The sequence below is a fragment of the Strigops habroptila genome, chromosome 1 (genome assembly GCF_004027225.2).
Source record: "Strigops habroptila isolate Jane chromosome 1, bStrHab1.2.pri, whole genome shotgun sequence".
Lineage (NCBI taxonomy): Eukaryota > Metazoa > Chordata > Aves > Psittaciformes > Psittacidae > Strigops > Strigops habroptila.
Window position 1 is genome coordinate 7,447,758 of NC_044277.2, and position 25,111 is coordinate 7,472,868.

Below are 25,111 nucleotides of genomic sequence, written 5' to 3' on the forward strand. Positions count from 1 at the left end.
TATTACTGCCCAGAAACAAAAAACAAACATAAATCTGAAATACTATCTGCCACAGTGGAATATATCAAAAGTCCTTATGAGGGAAAATTACCTTTTTCAGTAAGTTATTCTTGTTATCTGAGCGGAAGTGATGGAAAAGAATTTTCTGGAACACAAGGGATATAGCCGAAGTGGGAGTTTTAAGAAGAGGAAGTTCTGACATTTCAGTCAACTGCCTCAAAAGCCGTTTGGCAAACGCTTTAAAAAGCCTTCATTAAAGTGTCCATCAGCTGCACTAATGTTTTAAACATGATCCATATTTTCATAGCAGCATGTGACTGAAAGGTGAAAGGGACTTGTGGGGAGCAGGTCCCATCTGTGTGAGTGGAAGGGAGACATATGCCAGCTGATTCCCCTCTTTCAAGCTCTAATTCTTCATGGGAAGAGTATTATTCCCTCCAGACAATTTGAGACATAGAAAATTACTATAAAATAATAGTTTTGGGTCATATTAAAGCTAGATTATATATATATTTTAAAGATTCTATTAATTTCAAAGCTGATGAAATTTAATTCGACTCTAAATAAAATCTGCCGTTTTAATTTGGGGTTGTAGAAACACCTTAAGAACTCATTTGTTTCTCTTCATCTCTCTTTCCTTTTTAGTGCAAGTCATTTTTAAACAAAGATACTGCTTTGAACAAAATACAAAGAAAGATCTTGTTTCAAAAAAAAAAAAAAAAAGTTCAAAACCCCCCATACTGATATTTTATAAATGAAGCAATGTACCTGCAGAGAGGAGGACAGTGTAATGCAGTTGTGGATAATAAGATATAGTGCCATGCCAAAGCAGGAATATAATGAAGAAAAAGAAACTTAATAAATTGCCTTCAAAATGAAATGAGAGACTGAGCTCCAAGGCTTCCCACCATCACTCTTGAGAGAACTTTCTGTTCATGGAATACTTAAATTGGGAAACACGTGAGGCACATGTCCAAACAGTGATAGAAACAGCCTTTTCAAGATGAGTAGTCTGTAGCATAATCCAGGGGCCCTTTGAAGAGTCAAGACAACCAAACAGTTTATTTTGCCTGCAAGATCGTGTCATGTAACATTTGTGCCTTCAACATGCTATCCGAAAATGAATAAGACACATTCCCAGATGTCCCTGTGTTCATAGATAATGAACTATTTCTATTTTTTTTTCAAGGATGGAGGAAAAATGAAATGCATCAGTATGACATAAGCATAATTTGTTTGTTTCACATCGATACTTAGAAACGAAAATTATTTTCAATTCACATCAGTACAAGAAATGCCCTATGGACAGTACTGTGTACAGTACCAGTGTCCTCAACATAAAAAGGACATGGAGCTGTTGGAACAAGCCCAGAGGAGGCCACGAGGATGATCAGGGGCTGGAGCACCTCCTGTATGAAGACAGGCTGAGAAAGTTGGGGCTGTTCAGCCTGGAAAAGAGAAGGCTGCGTGGAGACCTCAGAGCAGCTTCCAGTGTCTGAAGGGGGTTACAAGGATGGTGTGGAGGGACTCTTCGTTAGGGACTGTAGTGATAGGACAAGAGGTGATGGGTTTAAACTTAAACAGAGGAAGTTCAGGTTAGATATAAGGAAGAAGTTCTTTACTGTGAGGGTGATGAGGCACTGGAACAGGTTGCCCAAAGAAGTGGTGAATGCTCCATCCCTGGCAGTGTTCAAGGCCAGGCTGGATAGAGCCTTGGGTGACATGGTCTAGTGTGAGGCGTCCCTGCCTATGGCAGAGGGTTGGAACTAGATGATCTTAAGGTCCTTTCCAACCCTAACTGTTCTATGATTCTATTATCCTATGACAGCAGCCTTCGGCAATTCTCTCATGGTATGCACAAAAGTGAACAGGGGATGTAGGTCAAAGTAAAAGGCAGGGAAATGAGGTGCTAAAACCCCCCAAAGATCTCAGAAAGTGTAGTGGCAGCAGAATATTGTCTTTAGAAATGTAGGAAATGAAAAAAAACTGCTGTCCCTCTTTTCTGTGCTCCTGTCTTCAAGTGAGCTGCACTAACCAGCCCTAGGAAAATCCTAAAATCAGAGGCTAATGGACTTTCCTGCTGTTGCTGGAGTTGGAGAAGCCCCTCTTTAGCACTCGAGTTTAATCTTTTCTGAATTTCAAGAGAAAAAATGTCTCATGTGCTTTAATGCAAAGGAAGATATCCTTCTTATTCTAGAATAAGTCTATCCTGCCCCTCTACTCTGCTCTCGTGAGACCTCACTTGGAGTACTGTGTACAGTTCTGGTGTCCTCAACATAAAAAGGACATGGAGCTGTTGGAGCGAGTCCAGAGGAGGGCCACGAGGATGATAAGAGGCCTGGAGTACCTCCCGTATGAACACAGGCTGAGAGAGTTGGGGCTGTTCAGCCTGGAGAAGAGAAGGCTGCGTGGTGACCTCATAGCAGCCTTCCAGTATCTGAAGGGGGTCTACAAGGGTGCTGGGGAGGGACTCTTCCTTAGGGACTGTAGTGGTAGGACACGGGGTAATGGGTTCAAACTTAAACAGGGGAAGTTTAGGCTAGATATAAGGAAGAAGTTCTTTACAGTGAGGGTGGTGAAGCACTGGAATGGGTTGCCCAGGGAGGTTGTGGATGCTCCATCCCTGGCGGTGTTCAAGGCCAGGTTGGACAGAGCCTTGAGCCGCGTGGTTTAGGGCAAGGTGTCCCTGCCCATGGCAGGGGGGTTGGAACTAGATGATCTTAAGGTCCTTTCCAACCCTTACGATTCTATGATTCTATGATTCTATGATTCTATGGGCCATCATCGAGCATGGACATGATTGTCTCCTCCTCTACCCGTAAAGCAAATACTTGTCCTCTTCTTTGGGATAGAGCTTTCCAAAGGGCAGGTGGGATTTCCCTCTCTTGTTTTGGAAAAAGAACCAAAAAATGTCAGGAATATGACCTCTGAGTTCTCTTTAGCTGCTCTTATAGAGCTGTAAACCTGAAAACTGAGGTGTCAGGAGACTCTAATACTCAGAAGCCTTCAGACTGCAGGCATAGACTTCCTGGTTCACGCAGAATCCATTTTGGGGGAGGGAATTTTTCTTATAGAAGATCTGCAAACAAAAACCGATCCCATCCTTCGCAACCTCAGAAGTCTGGTAAGAGTTTTAACTGTCTAGTTTTCACATTCCCCAGTTTTACAGCAACCACCGTTCACAGACGTGCAGTGTTTTCTATCATTCAACAGCCTATAAGCAATGAAGATCAACATGCCTGGGGGTTTTGGATAGGGAATTAGAAAGGAAAATTAATTTTCCAACATCGTCCTGTGAATAGGTGGCACAGTTCAGAACTCTGAGCTGTTTTCCAAGTCCTGAATGGCAATTGGAATATGCTTTTATTCTCAGCAATAAAACCGGCAATTAAAAACAATATATATTTTTCAATAGAATTTTTTGAAGAGCTGAGATATTCTCCTAATGCACAGGAATTTTTTGAATGATTTTATTTGGTTTTGTTCACTGAAAGCACATTTTCCTATTAAAAAAAAAATATATATATTCCAATGGGAAATGTTAACCTAACATGTTTCTAGTTCCTTGCCAGATCTCAGAGGTGATAGATCACAAATCTTCAGCACTGAGACAGGGATTTCCTTTCGGCTTATTATTTTAATAAGCCAACAGCAATAGATCTACCTATTCTGGAGCTTTAGTCAATAAGTGACAAGGGCTGGGATTTATTAACTGCTCACTTATGCAAATGTGGTTTTCTGCATTCAAAGGATTTTCAGTCGAAGACAGCAACTGAGCTGACTTCCTTTATCATAGAATCACAGATCATAGAATCATAGAATGAACTAGGTTGGAAAAGATCTTTAAGATCATCAAGTCCAACCGTTACCCCAGCACTGCCAAGGCCACCACTAACCCATGTCACTGAGGGCCTCGTCTATACAGTTTGTGAACACTTCCAGGGATGGTGACTCCACCACTGCCCTGGGCAGCCTGTTCCAATGCCTGAGCACCGTCTCTGTGAAGAAATTTTTCCTAATAGCCAATCTAAACCTCCCCTCATGCAGCTTGAGGCTGTTTCCTCTTGTTCTATCTTGTCTTTCTATATATATTCAAATGTTCCCCAATGAATCCGAAAAACTAGCAACAAAGTGTGCTGCTACATGTACAACGTGACTTATGTTGAGCCCATTCAGGGGCAACATAAAACCTGGTTGCAGCATACACTAAGGAAAAGAGAAAAATAGATACCGCAATCAATGGAATAGTAATTTTCAACCTTGCTAATTGTGTATGATACCAGTATCAGATAAATCCTCACCTTAACTAGGTGAGATGAAGCTAAATTATGTTTTTCTTTAATACAAATAGAAGTTGATAGAAATAAACATGTATAAGCTTCCAGTGCAGTTTATTAAGCATACTCCTCCGGCTTTTGCTATCTCTTTGAATGTGATGAAACACCAGTGTCCAGGTTCTAATTAACCTGCAATGATCAGGGAGATAATAGTTTGGCAAACCTTACCTCAGGCCACTAACCAGTAGCCACTCTCAGCCTCAGAATGGATGGCAATGCATTTTTGTTTTATCGAGCAAAATTGATGCTATTTTCATTTGCTGTCCTCCTGACAATGCTAAACTACATAACAACACTTCAGAACAATGACCATGCAGCTATAACGGGCATATCAAGAGAATTAAAGTCTATATGGAAGCCAATTAATTTTTTGCTTTTCATCCCAATTGTTTTTATCAGAGACATAAATATTAAATATTGCCCATTCTGTGCATAATGAATGAATCCCTTAAAAAACCTATAAAACTAAGTAGGAAACCAATAGTAAACTAGTGTTTTGTAATTTGAAACAGTGTAAAGTGGTGTTTCTCTTCAACTTCCCTCAGCAAGGGTAGGTGAAAATCTCCCTTGTGGCTGCTGACTAGTTTAAGACCCTCTCTAAGCCAAGAGAGAGGCTTAGAGAAAGGCAGTGACAGGACACAGGTATGATGCCACCCCAGAGGGGATGCAGGGGCAGTTACCTTTTGCAGTGGAAACACTTCAGGACCATTTCACAATGAGAAAAAATAAAAGCTCTGCTGTTCTTGATGACAATTACAGCATGGGGACTGGGTACCTCTGTACCCAGTACAGGGGCACCTCTGGGGGCTGCTGCTAGTTTTCCCTGAAGACATCCCTTCACCACCCTGAACAAGCCCTGGTTCCTCAGCTTCTGCTCCGTAAGCAAGTGCTCTCCACCCTACTGGCTCTCCACTGACTTTGCTTCAATTTGCCTATACTCTTCTTTTATGGGAGGTGAGGTGGGGGGAAGGAGGCAAAACATTAAAGTTGTGATTGAACATGGTTTTAAGTGTAGGACTTAAGCCTACATGGTCTTAGGTCAGAATTTCCCTTACAACCAGATGTGTAACATTGTGCTGTAAGCCAGCCAGCTGTTGACGTTCCTTCTGGCACCTGCTTCACTTTGCATGTATCAGATGTGAATCATGTGATACTTGGCAATGAAGCAAGGAAAAGAGGAAAATGGAGGATAATATAAACCATTTCAAAAGAAACAGAATGTTAAAGGCCAGGTCCTTATCCCTGACAATATGAAAACAATGGCCAAATTCTCGCTTGGTGAAATTTTTGTCTTTTGTTGTTACTCTCTTCTCTGTCTTATCTGAGCTAAGCTTGAATTACCTATTACTCATGCATCTACAGCTTTCTTGTGGGTTAAGCAGACTGTAAGAAGCCAACTCATATTTTGGGATTTTGGAATCTTTTTTTGGTTCTTTGAAAAGATATCATGTATCTGATGACCCTGTGAGATGGAAAAGGTTCAAAGTAAATGATAATCGTTTCAACAGAGTTTTTTCTTTCTTCCTTAGCGTCTTCTTTCCACTGAAATACAGACTGTTTAATATTTCTGTTACTTAACAAACTCAAGCCCTGGTACTTTTTACACCCTAGCATCTGAGAGCTTGAAAAATACCCCAAACATAGGGTTCAGGGTTCCCCAATGAGAATCTGCCAGAAAAAAATGTGTATGAAATAGTAGAACTCAGCCTGAAAGCTTTTCTCGAGTCTGATTTCCTGGAAGAACTATTACAGAGAAGTCACAGTGCACAAGTTATTCCTCTGTAGATTAACTCGATATTTGGTTCATGATAGGTAATACTCATGCCCACAGGAACTGTCGCACCCTAAGCTCATGTCATGCAAGTAGGTGCTATTACATGCGCAACTGATTGTAGGAAAAGCAATGCTGGCAGTGGATGCTTGCACTCAGAGCATGTGGAGTACCCAATAGACCTACAATCTCACTACCGCAATCCACACATACCTTGAAGTATTGACTTGAATCTAGTTTGGATGCAATAAGCTAATGATCTTTGAAGTGATTGGGTAAACTCATCTCTTTGAGATGCTGCTCATCACTGTAACACAGAGTCAAGGGCCCTTGTTGGAGGTGGACCTGCCTCTGTCTAGAGAGATGTTTGTCAGAGCCAGAGGAAGGACACCAACTGAGGAGTCCTAATCTACGATCCTCTCTAGCAATCATGAAATAAACTAGTAAAATCCATTTAAATCCTTTTGCAGAATGTCTTGTTTAGGGAAATCTTTCTATAGCAGCAAAATGCAGATAAATACTAAAAATGAAAGCAAAGTAAAAAATCCCCAAAGTTTAATGGCTGAGTACAGATACACTGAAGCAATATCCACTTCAACCCAATTGTAAACCAGTTAGTATATAGTGCTTTGCCCGGAATACTGGACAGTGATGTACAACCTACATATATGTAAGAAATAAATGTTCAGAACCCACCAGTAAGCAAGTTCAGCATTAATTGCTTTACTGAGCAATTTTCTGCTAGTCAGATGTCCCCAGACATGCCATAACAATAAGCAGTCATTCTCCCTGAGATTTTCTACTGGCTGATGGTGTCATCACATACAACCTCTTCTACAGTAATGACTCCTTTTCCTGTAAATATAAAGTACGATGCTGGGAAAAAATTTCCTCCACCCTGTAGGAGTTTTGTTTTTGCCTCATGAACCCAAAATAACTCATGATGATAATCTGATTATACTTCTCAATGAAAACTCTGGTAAACTATTTTTCTGCACAGATTAATAACAACAACAACAATAATAGTGATAATAATAAAATTGGAGAGATTTACAATAATTCTTAGCACATGGATTTTATCTGGGTAAGATTCTCTCAGGGCTGATCAAATCATTGGCTATAGCCCAATGCTAAACTTCTCTTTGATGGTTAAAAACTTCTGGTGAATCTTAGTTGCATTAAAAAAAAAGGCAACACATTTCCAGTCACCTGGCCTCATAGGTTCTAGCTGTTAGTTGTGGGTTTTGACATAAAGTAACCACTTCCTGCAGTTTGCGCAAATATACTGGAGTATTTTGTGAAAAGCTTTGTCTTATTGATGTACATTAAGAATTCTCCAAATACATCACTAAATTGCCTACTCAGAGGATGCAGGGAAAGGTTTTCTACTGTATAGAACCCACTTAGTAGGTGTTCAGATGTCTACGAATTTATGTGAGTTTGGGCATGAATCTTTGGCCATGGTTTGGAGTTTGGCATTTAAACATCACATAAGTCTCTTGTTAGGCTCTGAAGGACCATTCGTTATTCAGCTCTGATCAGCCTGCCAAAAGAAGAGAAAACTCCAGGCCACAACAGGTAGAGATATTCTATAACACTAAGCATCAAGTTAAAAACAAACAACAGCAATAACTTATCTTAGTAGATGTTTGCAGATTTAATCTGTTGTCAATCACATAGCGAACTTCAACATTACCTTGAAATTACCACTACTTTTCTGCAATGATCATTTTTGATAAGAAAGTTGCCTTGAACCACTTAAATACCAGGTGATGACTGAAAATGGCTGTTTAGGATTCTAAGAAGGTGTTTTCTTGTGAGTGAGCTTTGCAAGAGAAAACAGTCCCCACTTTAGCTTCTCTTAAGATCCATTCTTCTTGACATCAGAAATGTCATTGTAAACAGCACGCCCTCCCATCCTAATTGGTAAAGTTTTTCATATTTAGTCAATACTTCATCAGAGATAAGTAAAATGTATAGTATGACTTTTATAAAAAATCGTAATTAGCAGATTATGAGGTCCTTTCCTGAGCTAGATTCCTGCTGATGCACAGTTGCCCTGACATGGATCTGTGTTTTATGCTTTTGAAGTTTGCTTGGCTTAGGTGTCTCTCTAATGCTTCACCGTATGATGCAAGTGTTGCCTTTCTCAAATGAGGGGACCCTGGGTCCTAAAATGCTGTTGGTACAGGAGACATCAGAGTTCAGTCCAAAGTCTGATGATCCTAGGTTTTTAGCATAATGACAAAAAGACCCTTACTGGCAAAATAGCTTTGAATATTTAGAACAGGTTTATTTCATTATCACCATTGGATGATTTGGGTTGGAAGAGACCTTAAAGCACATCTAGTTCCAACCCCCTGCCATGGGCAATGGACATCTTCCACTAGACCAGGTTGCTCAAAGCCTCATCCAGTTCTTGATAAATATTCCTAAAAAAGCCAAGGAACTCTGGCTCTTGTGTTTATACCACATTTTTTTTTCTGCATGTAATTGCTTAGTCTGCATACCCTTAGGTGAAGATGCAACATCTTAATTTTTCACATGTATTTGTTACTTTTCTCTTCCTGTTACCATTTGAAATTGGGTGCTGAGAGGAGGAACAATGGGGAAGACAATAGTTGATTTTTTTACAAAGAGACATATTAATCAAACTTCTGTTCCAGAAACAGCTTTTCAGCATTGACTACAGGTGCTGTATGAATCAGATCAGTAGTTTTTTATGCACAGTGAGGCTCTTGGACACTGCAATCTGAAACTTCAACACCTTTTGCTCTCTGCCAAAGGAGGCTCCTCGCAAATAGAGAGAACACAGCCACAACAGGCACAACTTCAGCATTTCTGAACTTCCACAGAGCAGAAAGCATCCACATGAGTTTTCATGCTGGAGGCTGAATTGTATTGTTGGTTGCTAGGAGCAGCCATGGAGAGTCCCACAGGGCAGCAGCTGTGCCAAATAACAGTGGTTAAGCTCCTAAACATCACTGATAAATGTCTTGTAGGTAAAACTGTTTTCTTGAGCAGCTGAAGGACATTACCATGTTTGATTTAAACTCACAACAGTTTTGGAGTTCACCTTCCTTTCCCTTCTGTTGTGCTGTTATTTACTTTTCCTCTATCTCATGCATCTGATTAAAAGAGTTCTTAGAACCAACAAGTTTATCAGTCAGGCTGGTTTTGATAGTGTTTTCTTTTGAACCTGATAAACACAAGAAGAGACTTGACTAAGATGCATTATAAGAGTCCACTGTAAGAGATTAAAGAATGCATAAACCAATCTTTAAGTACCATTCACTTATACACTGCTTTATGGGGCATGGAAAATCTTGTTAAAAGAAATCCCTCTTTTTTAGCATTGTGGTGCCAGGAGATAGGTCTCTGGGCAAAGAAAATCTCCTCTTTCTTCAGAAATGCAAAATATATGAGAAGTTGAAGGCAGGAAAAAGTATCAGTTCCAAATATATTTTCCCCATGCATCACTATTAAATTAAGTATGTCAATGTTTTGCTTAACTTTATGACCTTTTAAGTACATTTGAGTATAACAACCGCCACAAACCTCTACTGAAACTATTTCTACAGAGACAACCCTTTACCTGAATTGCTGAATTCTACTACAGGGAGCCTTTTACATTCAAAGAAATATATAGAGACTATAAAGCACGGGAGAATGGCCACATCTCCAGGGAAGATAGGTTTGATAGCTGCATTTTTTTCATGGCTACTGTTATCCATTAGTCCTTAAGTTAACTGTGCTGTGGAAGAAGAATGAGCAAGATGGGCATGCCTGTATCTTATTTTAGCAGAGTTAGGACACTCCTAGTTCAGGAGAAAAGTGGGAACACAATAAATGGATATCCACTAGGTGTTTTCGTAGATAGTGGGGAAAAATACATACAGTTGTATGTTAATTTGGAGGCTATGTTAAACAAGAAAAAATCCTCTGGACAAGCTGTTTCACATGTTTTGCATGTTGTGGTGAAAATGCTGGCTCTGGCTGATATTTCTAAATTTGTGGATGGAGGAAGATTTTGATAGAAGAGGCATATTTCATTTTTCTATTAAAATTCATTGACTACATAGATAACAGACTCCTTCATTTCCAGGACTAACATACATGACAACTGTTTTTCCTTTTTTTTTTAACCAGGTAGAATGACAATTTAACAGAAAATAACAATAAAAGACATAAACACATCTTAAGCGTTAGTAATTAAAGTAGCCATAAGTCCCACAACTCTCAAAATCCAAGACAACACACAGCACCTAACAGCAGCTATTACACATTTTGAAGGTCTTTTACACTAAAACCTTACTACAACAACAGACATACCTATAAACAGACCACAGTTTCTTTTAAAGATCTTTTTTCTACAGCTACCTCTGAGTGCCTTTTTCTCTGCACCATCATCACTGCAGCTGTGAAGTCTCAGACTCACTAGTGGGAGTTTAACTGAGGTCTTGTGGCTGCCAAGTGCCAAAATAGCAGGTAGCTCAGTACCTCTCTCTGTATTACCCCTCTTTGATCTTGCTGTGGAGAAGGGTGGTTTTTTCTCTAGTCGCTGTGAAATGTTGATTTTGCATTCAAAGAGGATGTTTCCTCCACTGAAAAGTTTATTGTTCCCCCACATTTGGCCCTTTGTTTCATGCAACGTATTGCAGACATGAAAATGAACTCTATATACACTGGGAAAAAGTATCAGAGGCATTTTATGAGTCCAGCTGGGAAGAAACACCAAGAAAGTGGGGTTTTTTTCTCATTTTGTTTGTATTGTTTTGTTGTTTCACTCTTTTGTGAGAGCTGTTGTGAACAAAGAACCGTCTAGGTCAGTGTTGCGGTTTAAGCCCAGCCAGAAGTCAGAACAGCGCAGTGGTAAAATCATTCCCTATTACTTATTTTATTTTTGCTTATATTTCAGATCCTCTACATACAGCACATGGACTTTGTCTGCAGTCCCTGGATGTCTATGGAGTCTTCTGACCTCTGATCAGATGTCTTCCGATCTCATGCATGCTCTCCCTCTTGTGTTTGCTTGTTAATATTTCACTGGATCAGTTGATCTCAAATTTCTGTATCTTTGATGCATTTATGTCCAACGCATGACATCCGAATCTGGGGAGAAACTGGAACATGCAGCTCTGTCAATTTATTGGAAATAACAGATTGCTTTTTCTTCTGCTTTTCCCCTTTGTCCTCCACTGCTTTATTTCTCCCTTCCACTCACAAAATTGGGAGAATAAACTGACATGTCAGAAAAGTATGGAAGATCTGGGGTTATAGCCTCAGCTGATGTAAGTTATGATGGCTTACTGGGTTCTACATCAACAGGAAACTTCATCTTTGAGTTTCTCATATAACATTTCCTGGTTCTGTAAATGGATCACATATTTTAGAGCAAATCAATCTGAATCACAATAACAAATAAGGAAAAGATATGTTGATATTTTACTGCCTCACATCTATGCACACTGTGTTCAAGACAAATTCTCTCTTCATTTTCCCTGGCTGTAGCACTTTACATTGTCCCCATGTAGGTGAAGAGGACACCCTAAGGAGTGAAAGAAGCCATTTCAGAAAATGAAGTTATTTAGGTCTCCTTTATTGTTTCTACTCATTGTTAACACTAATGAACATTCCACCCCGTAAGGGCAATACATCTTATCTTACATTTTGAAAATGAATATGAAAACCATGCTACTGTTTTATAGCAGACACTTGTAAAGCACTTTTCAATTTGTGGCTTTTTCTGTACAAATGGGTGTTAATTGATGTTTCCTAGGAATTGATGCAATCTGGTATAATTGCAACAGAAAGATGATTATGTTAGCAGAAAAACAGCTAGCTGTGTTGTAAAAGTGCTCTACCCAGCCATCCCACTATTATCAGAGCTGCAAATAATCCCTTAAAATCTCTGGGAAGTTATAGAATACCATGAGGAAAAGGGCGTAATCCTTGCAGTCTGCCACTGTGCGAGTGTGATTCAGTATTAATGCTCGTTCTATCCACTGTGAAAGGTGCCTCTCTGGGTAGGGTTGTGGGCCCTTGGAGCAGAAATGGATACCATTACAAAACCACCCATCTCTGAAGACATCTCTGTAGCACTGATAAAGAAATGACGCTGTTGTTCCCCAGCTGGTTTTGAGCTGTGATGCTGAATACAAGGAAACATAACACAGGCAGTGGCTAGAGAGAGATCCTCTCATGAACAGGAAAAGAATAAATAAGAATGTTTCACTCTAGGACCCACAAAGCTCTCCTTTGAAATGCATGTGTAGCCCACACAGTTCCCCAGGGTCATCATGTCTTTATGGTCCAACATTAAGAAATTTCAAGAGAAAAGTCAGATGAAAGCTAAGCTGAAAGATGCTTGGCACAGGGAGGTACAATAATAAGGCTAATCAGGATACTTATTTCACCCTGGGGTCATTGTATGAGCTGCTATATGCAGAATGAACCCAGCTTCCTCTAGTGGAACATTGATCTGGTCATTAAACATTGATTTTATTTTTTTAGTGGGACAGACAATCCCTAACCACTTTAGGCTTGGTACCACTGTGTACAGTAATAGCTTATCTGCTGTGGAAGCAGGTTTTGCCTTAGGCAAAAGTGATATAAGGAGTCCCGGGACCTGTTTCAGCAGTGGGGAAATGTCATGGTATAGGAATCAATATGTAGAGCAAACGAATTAACACTGTTCTACCTTGCTCAGACCCACCAACACATTTTTTCTTGGAGGCTGCCCAAAGACTCTTGACTTTCAGGGTAGCTTGCATTTCCCAGGCCATTTTCTCCAAAGCTAAGCAGACAAAATTGCCAGCTTGCTGTGGGAAGCCCAGGCATTGATCTGGGTCCAGCCCAAGCTGACTGCTTTGGACTTCCTTTGTTATTTCCAGAAATGCATGCGGATCTTCACCTCAGAAGCCTCTTTACTAGGTGCCCACTAAATCCTGCTGCTGGGTTTTCCCCTCGGAAATCACAGGCTGATCTCCCTACGCTCTTCTCTGCTCTCGTATGTATTTCCCAGCCATGCTCATCTTTGTGTTATCCAGGGTTAGAACATGGTTTAAGGAGAAGGAAAAGGATTTGAATGTGCATCTCTCATATTTCTAAGTCTCTTAGTTTTAAGTCTCTAAGCAGTAAACAGTCAACAGGACAGTGGGTCTGTTCTATTTTCACATGGGACATAAAGTAATAACTCGCTGTAAGAGCACTTTTCAGTCTGACCCTCAGAAGTGGAAGAGGTGTAGGAACATTCTGGGAAACTTGAAGGGCTTAGGTGTGAGGTGGACACTTAGTGCTTTAATAAAGACGCATATTTAGAGTCTATTAGTGTAATGAACATAAGCACATAAGAGGTTTCAAGTGCCACCAGAATTCAGCAGCAGGCACAGAGAGAGCCAGTGAGCCTACATTTGGAAGTACAGAAAGTGGCAGTGATCTGAGTCGTGTCCAGGGCACCAGCCTTCAAAATTGACTTAGAATCAGAGCTTCTTTTAAAAAGGTGGCAATTCAGATTCTGAAACACTTCTGAGGACCAGCTGCTTTCTATCATGCGCTGCATGAAAATGAAAGATGCCATGTCCTGCACTGCAAATGTGTCTGCAATTGCATGCCATGTTTGAGGAATAATCTGGGAAAAGCCATTTTCCTTCAGCTTCAGCTGTACTTGAGAGCAATGAAGGGTGCTGAGTGCCTCAGGGTACTGAACACTGATCACTGAGATGTAATGGACATATATCTTTCTGCAGCATTTTGTTGTGTCTGTGCATTCATTCAACAGCAGCACTCCCCTGATTTCAGTGGTGCAAGATCACATCCTTAACACTTATCTCCTTGAGAAATGAAAGGACAGTCAGCAATGTTCTTATTTTTACTGCAGAAAAGAATGCTCATATGCAAAAGGGCATAAATAAGGAGGATTAAAGTTAAAAGCATAAAAGAAATACTGAAGAGACATCATATTCCAGACCTATGCATATAGAATAACATTTCAAATTGCACCAAACAATGCAGCAAGACTGTCCTGTAGCTCATTAGGCTGACTTGGTGTTGAATTTGGAGAGCTCTTTACATGTGTCATTTAATGTAATATTGATTTTTCCTATGTGAGTTTCATTATTTGTGAGCTCTCGTAAGATGAGCAAGCATGATGGAAAAATGGAGTTTTTCTGGTGAGCGGCATTAACACTTCACTTTCCCTTACATGGCACAGCACAGAGCTGCACTGAAATGAGGCCAGCACTAAATCAGTGCCTTGCTCACAAGGGTCATTGTGTCTCCTGCAACATCTCACATCTCCCTGGGGGTGCACAAATACTTCCATTTTCACTCTCCCAGCCCAAGGGAGAAGGAAGGGTGAAGGAAGGTCTGTGCACACTTCACAGTTTGAGAGTGGATTGACATACAGAAAGCAAGCTGCAACAAACTGATGGCAGAGCTGGGTCCAAAGCACAGGGGTTTCTGACTGAGCCTCGGATTCTGCTTTGCTCCGAGGATGTGGACAAGGACAAGGAGGAGCAGATATTACTAAAAATCGAAAGAGATACTGCCATTAAAATGTGAGCTTATCAAATGGCATTCCTTGGGTAGAGCAAGACCCTCTCTTGCTGGTTTCAGACTCTCCTTGGTCAAAGTCAAGTATTTGTTCCCCGGCTTTTTATCAGGTTTAGCTGTGAGGATCCCAGGATAGGGCTAGGTAAGTCTGACTTACACTGGATCTAGCGGGTATAACTCTTTTTACTCTTTGACACACCAATTTTCTCCCACCTCCATGGCAGAGTAGGACAAATATTGCTGGCAGCTCAGATATTATATATGTATGTTATCTGCACTAAGCTCATGTTTATTAAACCTGATCCTGGAATAAAATGCTACCAAAAAGAACATGATCCTATTGAAAATAAAGGGATAGTTTGAGAAATTAAGTTTAGCAGTCTTACCAGGTGTACAGGAGCAAAGCTATTTGCGAAGATTTTAATGCATTCTTAATTTTACACATATAACCAGACCCACTGTGAGCAGCACAGGAACAGAAGCATGATCAAGGTGCAAAAGAAATCATAGAATCATAGAGTTAGCTAGGTTGGAAAAGACCTTTAAGATCATCAAGTCCAACCATTACCCCAGCACTACCAAAACCACCACTAAACCATGTCACTAAGGGCCTCATCTACATGGGTTTTGAACACTTCAGGGATGGTGACTCCACCACTGCCCCGCGCAGCCTGACCACCCTCTCAGTGAAGAAATTGTTCCTAATATCCAATCTCAATCTCCCCTACTGCAGCTTGAGACTGTTTCCTCTTGTCATGTCACTTGTTACTTGGGAGAAGAGACTGACCCCATCCCACTACAACCTCCTTTCAGGTAGCTGTAGAGAGCGATAAGGTCCCCCCTGAGCCTTGTCTTCTCCAGGCTGAAAAATCCCACTTCCCTCACATAGATGGCAGCCCACTCCCTGATCGGTACACAATTGCCATGTACCTGCCTGACTGCCAGAATTCCCTATGCCCTTAGATCTAACAAGGATTCAAGCATGTGGGCGATGACTCTGGAAATATGCTCATCTTCTTTTTCTGATCATACCTTTCATTTGGCTGCTCAGGGACTCTGTATTCTCTGAGAGCTCCAATAGAATCTGCTGGGCCAGATGATTTCCTTTGAATTTCAACAAATTAAATGCCTGTATTCTTTCTCTGTTTAACTGAAATCAGTTGTATGGGGGGTTGTGCTGCTTCTTTTTTTAACCAAGTAGTGATTAAGAATGTGGAATAAAAAAGGGGAGTTCAGGTCATATGAAAGTAGCTTTCATATTCTGAGTGAAGACAGATGTAATGCCATCACTTTTTGTGAGGAATTGTGATGGTTAGAAATTGGATGGCTTTTAATTTTGTTTTTCAGTACTTCCTTCAGTGTTAAGTTAATTAACTGGAAGGTGGCCAGATAACTTGGAGTCTTTACAGTGTTTGAGGGGGGGGTTTGCATAAAGAGAGGCAAGCCCACTACTTGGTGAAATAATTAGATTAGCCTGAATGATTTAAAGCCTTTGGAGGAGGAGGAGTTGTATAAGCTTTGTATACATAATGCTAAAGCTCTTCTTTACTTCTTACAGGGACTTACTGAGGCCCTGCAAAACCAGACCTTGTCTATCAGACCTTGCACTGAGAAGTATACCAAACATTAAGCCCAAAAGGAAGCAGAGGGAATGCCAGTGGTTACACAGAAGCGGGATAGATCCCAGCAGTGGGCAGAACTCAGATCCACAGGTGTCTATTTTTGACCCGCTCAGATGCACTGACCAGCAGAGAGGACACCTGGAACAGTCCCAGTGCGCCTGAGGTTGTGGTGCTGCTCAAGTCATGCCTGTCACGAAGGATGCTCTCAGATGATGGCAGGATTCTGAGCTCCTGGTCCAGATGAACAAGAGCTGTTCTAGTCATACCTAACAGTGGGGCTGGACTCCGACTGACAGATTGACATGTTGGGTAGGGCTTTGGCACATGGGTGCCCACTTTCTTCATGGAAGAGTAACCCAGCACATAGTGGTTTCCTCTCACAAAATCTTCACTGAAGATCCAAGATGTGGGTCTAAATTTTTGATAAAATCAACACAAGATTCTAGATACCAGTGAGTATTCAATGGATCTGTTTATATAAAGACAGCATTATCCAAGGCTGATTAATTCTTCCAGGAAAGGATTCCACCCATGGTTGCCTCAGTGAGTGGAACTGCCAGCTGATATCCCAGGCAATGACTTACTTTCCCAGAGGGACCAGTGATGAGGAGCAGTGACAGAATCTGTGCATGTGACATCCCCCCTGCCCCCAAAATATAGCAAAGACTTAGAAAATAGGGAGCTGCTTCATCTAAAAGGCATTGGAAAAAACTGGGAGCTGGGGGATGGATCAAAACCCGCCTATGTATGTTGAGTATTAGCGGCACAATGCCAGCAGGTTTCCTATGAATACTGTACCCTGTTCCTTGTGGTTTGAGTCAACTGCAGCTGTTAATAAGTTTTAAGTCATGCCTTTCTTTTTCAGAATACACCAAGATCTCTGTTTTATAGGAGTGTAACCTTGCTATAATTAGCAGGATAATAGATGTGGAAAACAACACCCCTGTAGCATAGCGAGACCCCAGGTCACACACTCAAGCCCAAGGAACTGGAATTTCCTTCATTCTTCTCTAAATGGCTGTTCCAAACACAGTTGAAATGAACAGGAAAGCAGGCTCTGAGCAAAAATGTTGAGATGATCCATTGCCTTCAGAATTTCATTTAAACTCTATTCCCAGTTGGAGTTTCAGGCAGCTGAACCTGGCAGTCTCTCTATCTTTTGTAATACTACATAGGTAATGTGTTTCTCCAAGGATGAATTATTCTTGTACTCTTCCATATTAGGCCCAAATTCAGCCTCTCAGTCTTTTCAGGGCATATCTTGTTTTCTCCTATCTGCCTTTTTAATATAGATTTCTATGCATATACTGATATATCTTCCTTATAACCTTCAGGCATTGGATTATTTTTATTTATAAGGTTGAAGTTATTAGATTCACTAAAATTCTCATGGTAAAGACCGAGTACGTGGTGCGTATGACTCAGGAACTGTAGGAAGAGCAATACATATTAATTTAGTAGCTCCAGAGTGATCCCAAATCATATGGAAGCATAACTTTTGCTGTTTCTGCACCAATTAGCTGTCATGCTCCCTGTCAATTGAAAAACCACTCTCTGAACTCCATCGTTTCATTATGAAGTCAAAATACAATTTGCCCATATAGGAGGCTCACAATAGCTTTGCTCCCCAGTGAATATATCAAATGTTTGACTGGAACTTTCATTGCATGCTTTTGGTAAAATACACTTGCCTTATTTGTTCTAATCTCTTTTCCACGCCCTTGGAATGCTCTTGGACTCTAAAGCTTAAATGACCCCCAAGAGACTTTCCCTGAGAAACTGCTCATGTTCCTATTCTGAGTTTCCTGTTTCTTAGTGTGATTGTTCACAGCTTTGAAGAGCAAGTTTGAGGTACTTGGATGACTTGGCCATGTCTGCACTGCTCTTTCAGGTAACTCTCAGGGGTCAGAGCACTGTGCTCACACCACACTGACAGCCCCTTGGGCATATCTAGGCCAAACCAGGCTCAGCTTTTCTGAACTCTGTACAAGCTTGTGAGACATCCCCATCCAGCTCATCTAGCAGTCAGCCTGAGCTCTGGCCCCATGTCTTCTGCTTGCACAAAGATATCCTCCAGTCAGTGCCTTAATCAGCGGAAGTGCTGTACCCAGACAGGGTAGAGGAAACCTTGGACACCAGACAGTTACCCTATATAGCCACGAAATTGCCGCACTGAAGTATAACTTCATATCTGGAGCACTAGAAATATATGGTATTTCTATCAAATGCTTTAGTGTTTAAGATACAGCTTAGACACAGCTTAGTTTCTCTAAGAACATTTAAAATCCTGTAAAGTTTATATTAACAAAAGTGTTTCTCCTTCTTTAAAGTGTATATTCCCAACATTGTGCGCTTTCTCATCATTACTCATATGTTCCATCCTTGTGATGCCTATATTTCACATTGATGTCATGCGCTTACTCCACTGCCCTGTACACATAGAAGGCTAAATGTCACTGAGAATTTTGAGAAGCTGTACCTAAGTGGCTTGCCTGGACTGGCTTGTTGTACTTGATAACATTCCAATCACAGCAAGCAATGAGGTACCTTTTCCAGGAGAACAAAAGCAAATAAAAATCACGGTCATCCGCAACCCCACCCCAAGCAACATCATTGTTTTAACATGAAGCAAAAGTTGTAAATTATTCACTTTATGACATGTAAAGAAGCATGACATAAAATGAGTTTATTGGGCTGCAGTCAGTGAAGTCATACAGAAATGATTAAGAGAAGAGCTCAGACAAGTAAAATTCCTAGTTATGGATGTCTTCTGCTATGTTCAGTTAATTTATGTGGTTTGAGTAGTAAATGGCATAGAAAACCAATTAGGAAAAGGATTTTTAAACATATGATTCAGACATGGCTTTCCATTTAAGAAACATGGTAATATAAAGTGTGCTCAGTCAGCTGGCCCAAGGTGATTACTCACAAGGTAAACAGTCAGAGAGAAGATAGACCCTAGTAAAAGGGGAAAAACATCAATCATAATCTTGCTTCTTCCCATGCTGAGTAGGCTCAGTTCAACTCCATTTGCTTTCTCAACTGGAGTCCAATAACATCCTGAGTAGTATAGATTCCTTAGTTAATCCCAGTGTATGTTTTACATGTGTTGAGTGTAAAGTGTATTAAATTAAATTAAAAAGTCTTATGTATGGGCACAGCTTGAGAACACTTTCGTCTGGATGGGAGAATCGGTGCAGGATGTTGGTCTTTCTATGCATCTGAATCTGACCTTTTCCCCATATTCATCTGCCTCCCACTGTCCCTCTTCTGTCCATTTTACATCCAGTGTCCAAATTTTCAGATTCACAGAAAATAAAGATACATTCAGAAGAGTAAACTCAAAGTCCTACATAAGGGTTCCCATCATTTCGGCTGTATCTAAGTGTAAATCTCTGAGGCAAACAATATAAACTTACAGGCCATGGTATGTTTCAGATTTTCTCACTGAACTCATGAAAATGTGCTCAGCTGCAGCAGGGTGAATAACAAATTGAACAGAAGTCACCAGTATGGCCTTGCACTGAAGAAGGCACATGTAAGACCACATCGGGAGTGACTGGTTGGGGGATAACTGTTACAAGAAAGATATTGAGGAATGGCGGTGTATCAAAAGAACAGTCACTGAGATGGTCAAATGGTTGGAGAAGATGATATTCAAGGGCATGTAGTGATAGACAGGGGCTGGATGGCTTTAAACTGGAAGAGGGTAGATTTAGATTAGATACTAGGAAGAAATTCTTCCCTGTGAGGGTGATGAGGCTCTGGCACAGGGTACCCAGAGAAGCTGTGGCTGCCCCATCCCTGGCAGTGTTCATGGCCAGGTTGGATGGGGCTTGGAGCAACCTGGTCTAGTGGACGGTGTCCCTGCCCATGGCAGGGGGTTGGAACTGGATGATCTTAAGGTCCCTTCCAACCCAAACCATTCTGTAATTCTATGATTTTATGACATTTGAGGGGATGCTGACAGAACTGGGCTTTGTGGATAATTTCTACTCTCTGCTGCACCACTAAACTGGGGACTTCAGAATTTTTTTCTTTTCCTGTTTCCTCTTCTTCTCTTTCTCTATTTTTTTCTTTTAATGTGAATTTTTCAGAATGGGGTCATCATTCACAAGTCACTTAAAGGCTGGGCTGATGTCTCTGCCATCAATGACAACAAAAAGGAAGGATTTGCAATGTCATTTAGCCTGACAAATACGCTTGTAAAGAGACGTGCATGTTTATTAAAGGTGAAATAAGTGCACTACTTTCTCTCCTACAGTTTTTTCTGTTTTGGAAGTACCCTAAGACATTTCAGATCTTTCTATATTTGAGATAGTAATTGGGAAAACAATTGAAGAAGATTGAACACATAGTGAAGAAAAAGCAGTAGGAGGCAAAGATTTCTTCAAAAGAAAATATAACACATCACAGAAATTGAGTGCTCTGCATTTAATAAGGCAAGCAAATAGACAAGAGGAAACCAAAGAAAAGGCTCAATGGAGACAAAAAAGGCTTATTATGACAAGAAAGCCAGAGCTGCTAATTATCAGTCTGGTGATAAACTATTACAGTATTATGAATGCTGTCTCCTGAAGAATGAAAATTACATGACAAGAGATTTGGCCCCACACAGAGATAAAGAAAGAACATGCAGTTGTATTTCCAAAAGGACAAGAAGATTAAAAAAATTGGGGGTGGGGAGTCAAGGGAGTTGATTTATGTAGTTTTAAAGTCACCAGCATAGGCAAAATACATAAAAAAGGAACAAATGAACAAACCCTGGAGTAAAATAGACCAACAGATCAAACTTAACTTATGCAGATGTAAAGAGAAAGCAGATCTCACACTTGGTGTTGCTGATTTGATTTTAGCTGAAATTTAGTACTCTGTTAATCAGATTTCACAAATACAAGGGGGCTCAGTTGCCAGCAGACCCTGAGAAGTATTTATCAATCAGGTAGGAAGAAAAATGTCCTCCTTGAAGACTGTGTGTGTCCAAAGAGGGCCTGAAAACTTGCAGGAGCAATCAGAGAAAAACAGAGTGAAACTGTCTGTGAGCTGGGAATGGTACAAATCAGTTTGAATATTTTTTCTTAAGTGGGATCACTTTCACATTTTCAGGGAGAAGGATAAGGCAGTGTTTTCACAATGTGTTGTACCTAATTGACAAGTATTTTAATGGGGCGTCCATGCAGAGTTATAGATGCCGTGACCGTGTCTTATCTGCTCAAAGAGAGCAAAAGGGATCCACTGCATATGGGATCCCTGTTGTGCTCTGCCTGGGACAGTGAAAGCATATCTCCTTCGCTATAAGGGATCAAGGGAGCTGCATGATGGTCTTTCATAATGATTTAAGAAGAGTTTCATCTTGGACATCACAATTTCTTGCACACCGTGTTCTAACCAAACTACATTTAAGTCTCTCATATCTGGCAGAGCACTGCGCTCTCCAAGATGTAAGTTCCATCCACTACACGTAGGAAAATGGAAAGCACCCACACCCTAGGTGATTGGGTGTTGTGTACATTTGCTCACACAAGTGGAAACTGAAAGTGCAGTTGTTTGTGTTGTAGAAGGTTATCATAGGTGTTAGGTGGAAAACTCCAAGGCTTCCCTCCCCAAAGCCAAGAGAGGTACCAAGTCCCTCCTGGCCATAGGAGCAGATCGTTCACACATACTAAAAACTACACTGATCAGGTGCAGGGCTGCCTGACAGGGACCCCTTGTACCTCCCAAATAACCAACTTGCCACTAGTAATCTTTTCCCCAGTGGTCCCAGCCTTTGATACATCCATACCCAAATCTGATACTTCTGTTATGTTACTTAGGTTATCATGGCCTCATGTGGTGTTACTCATATGGTTACCCTGGTGCTGTTGGCTTTGCAGGATTTGCTTCCCAAAAGAACCCCAATACTTCCCTTCAGTTACCTATGGACTTTGGCAATTGCTGCCTCTAACTGACTCTGAAGACCAGGCATCCCCCAAGGCACTATCCATAGCTTTTTTCAGCTCATATCAGTGTCTTCCAAAATTTTTTGTCATACACAGGGATTTTTCATGGCCTTTTCAGTTAGTTTAATCTCAGGCCATGGACTAATCAGCAACTGAGTGTTTACTTGCAGCTGTAGCAATCTGTGATCAAGCATCTTCACCTTCATGAGAGACCTTGTGTGTTCTGGCTGGGCTGAATGAAACTAGTCTGGAAACCCCTGACCCAACACAAGACTTTGGTAGTTTGGAGATTTAACCAAACTTTAGGAGCTTTATGAAAACCACAAGAAGATTTTTCCCAGAACAGCTGATAATCTGTTGGTAGAGGGTTTGAGGTGGGATTGCTTATGTGCTGTGTAAATGGACCTGGCTTCTGGGCATTTGGCTGTCTTGGGACAGTCATCTCTTTGACCAAATACTCTCACTTAGATCAGGAAATTCCATTAAAGAAAGTCTTATTCAGCTTTTAAAGGGTGCTTTATTTAAAATATATGTAAACATTTTCAATTAAATAAAAAAGTTTCATTAAGAAATTTCCACCCAGGTGTTTTTCAGCCGTTATATACATGATCTTTTGCAAGAATACTTCCTGCAAAAGTAAATGGGTGCTGTAGTACACAACATCAAATTTGACTCTTCATCAGAGACTGTAGCAATAGAACAAGGGGAAATAGGCTTAAGCTTTAACAGGGGAAGTTCAGGTTAGATATAGGGAAGAAGTTCTTTACTGTGAGGGTGGTGAGGCACTGGAACAGGTTGCCCAAAGAAGTGGTAAATGCTCCATCCCTGGCAGTGTTCAAGGCCAGGTTGGACAGAGCCTTGAGTGACATGATCTAGTGTGAGCTGTCCCTGCCCATGGCAGGGGGATTGAACTGGATGATCTTAAGGTCCTTTCCAACCCAAACCATTTCATTATTCTATGATTCTATGATTGTTCAGGAATACCACTGCAAATCCTGTAAGAATCCAAGTTTCCCTTAAAGGCAAAGGAAGGAGAGCAGGCAGAGAGTGTGAAAAGCTTTATTAGCTTTGTTCAAGGTTGCACATAGGCATAGGAGCTTGTGAACAGTAAGGCATGGCAGAGATGGGTGGTTCTCATCATGCTGAATAAGGCCCCTTGAGTACCCGCTGCAGAGATGCAGGCAGACTGGCAGATACTGTCCTTCAGCAAGTGGAAAAACATACAGCTTAGGCATATCCTAACAGACTTTAGAGAGCAATCTAAATCCCTCACAACCTGTGCCCCGATCTTAACCATCCTGTTGATTATTTTACAGTCAAAACATTACTGTTTCTCCTTTGAATTAAACATACACAGCTGTTGCAGCACAGAGCATATATTTCCTGTGCTACAGTTAAAAATTCTCTCTGCACTCAGACCAAATGTTTCCTGGTTCAAGATCAAAAGGATTTTTCTTTATACCTTCTCATATCCGCAAATTTAAGGGATTGCTCTTTCACTCTGGTCTATTAATGATGCTGGTTTTGTATCAGGACATCTCTGCAATCTATCGTGCTGTAGTGTTATTCACATTAGCCTGTGCTATCATCCCCAAAAGCCTGGAGCCCATCATTTTGTTCATATATTTAAAATATATGCAAGCATTTTCAATTAAATAGAAAAGTTTCATGAAGAAATTTACAGCTGGGTCTTCTTCAGCTCTTATACGCATAAAGTTTTGTTTTTATTTTATTATATGTAATATAAATAAAGCAATTAGCAAAGAAGACCTACACCTCAAGCAAAACTATTTTTGGTTCAAATAAACCAAGCGTCACCTATTTATTCCTCTTGCCTCCTCCTTTGCCTTTTCTTGAAAAAATAGGATCACTTTATTGTTTCATGACACCATGAGAAAGTTTTGCCTCCCTTTTCTTGGGAACATGTAATGAGAAAGAAACACAAGGAAAAAAATGTCTTAAAGGGTAAAAGCCAGCTTAATGTAGAATTCTTAAATCATATTTCTATTTGGTGTTTGTCCTTCTCCCCTTCCACTGCCTCTCTTGTAATTCCATGAATCTAAATGGTAACAGAAAAGGAAGGTCCAAGGAGGACAACGTGGTTATACCACTTGAATAAGGACCCTTCTAGGCCTATTAGGGGCACTGAGCGATGGGGATAAAGCAAATGACACAGCCCAATAGCTCAGTATAAGCAATGGGTCAAACCATCAGCCCACCCAACAGAAACGGCAGCAGAAGCACACTCCGGTCCCTTTTCTCTCAAGGTTGTGGTCTCTTTTCCTACATCAGAGAGTTAAAAACTTCTTTGCCAGGTGTCACCATTAGCAATAATAGCAGACCCCAGCTGGAATTGCAGCTCCTGGATCTGTGTTGGGCTGTGCCTGCTCTGAAAGACAGCACAGATAGAGCTACACAGTCTTTCTGCTTTGAAAAACTTGACTTTGTCTGCACCACAAATGCACTGAATTGTGCACAAATAAACATGCTTTTTTTAGGACTTTATAAATTGACTGCATTTCTAAGCAGTTCACAAAGTCTTTGCTCATATCTGTTTTGGTCCTGCTCTTAAGAAAATGTTAAAGCTGACATTTATTTTGACCCAGAGGCTCAAGACTTTAAGGAAGAAGAAACTGTTTTTCTAAATGCAGAGCTTATTCCTGGAGAACATTGTCAAATTAACCTGAATGCACATCATTAGGATGAGGATAGAAGGACAGGCCACATCTCTTGGGAATCAAGCAAATGAAACCATAGATCATTGCAGTGGATTTGCCTCCAGCCAAGTAACTTTGACATTATATTATCTCTGCTGTTCAGTGATCATCTGACCTTTCTTCAGACACTTTATTTTCATATCTCTGTTCTGTCTGAGCCCAACAGCTTGTT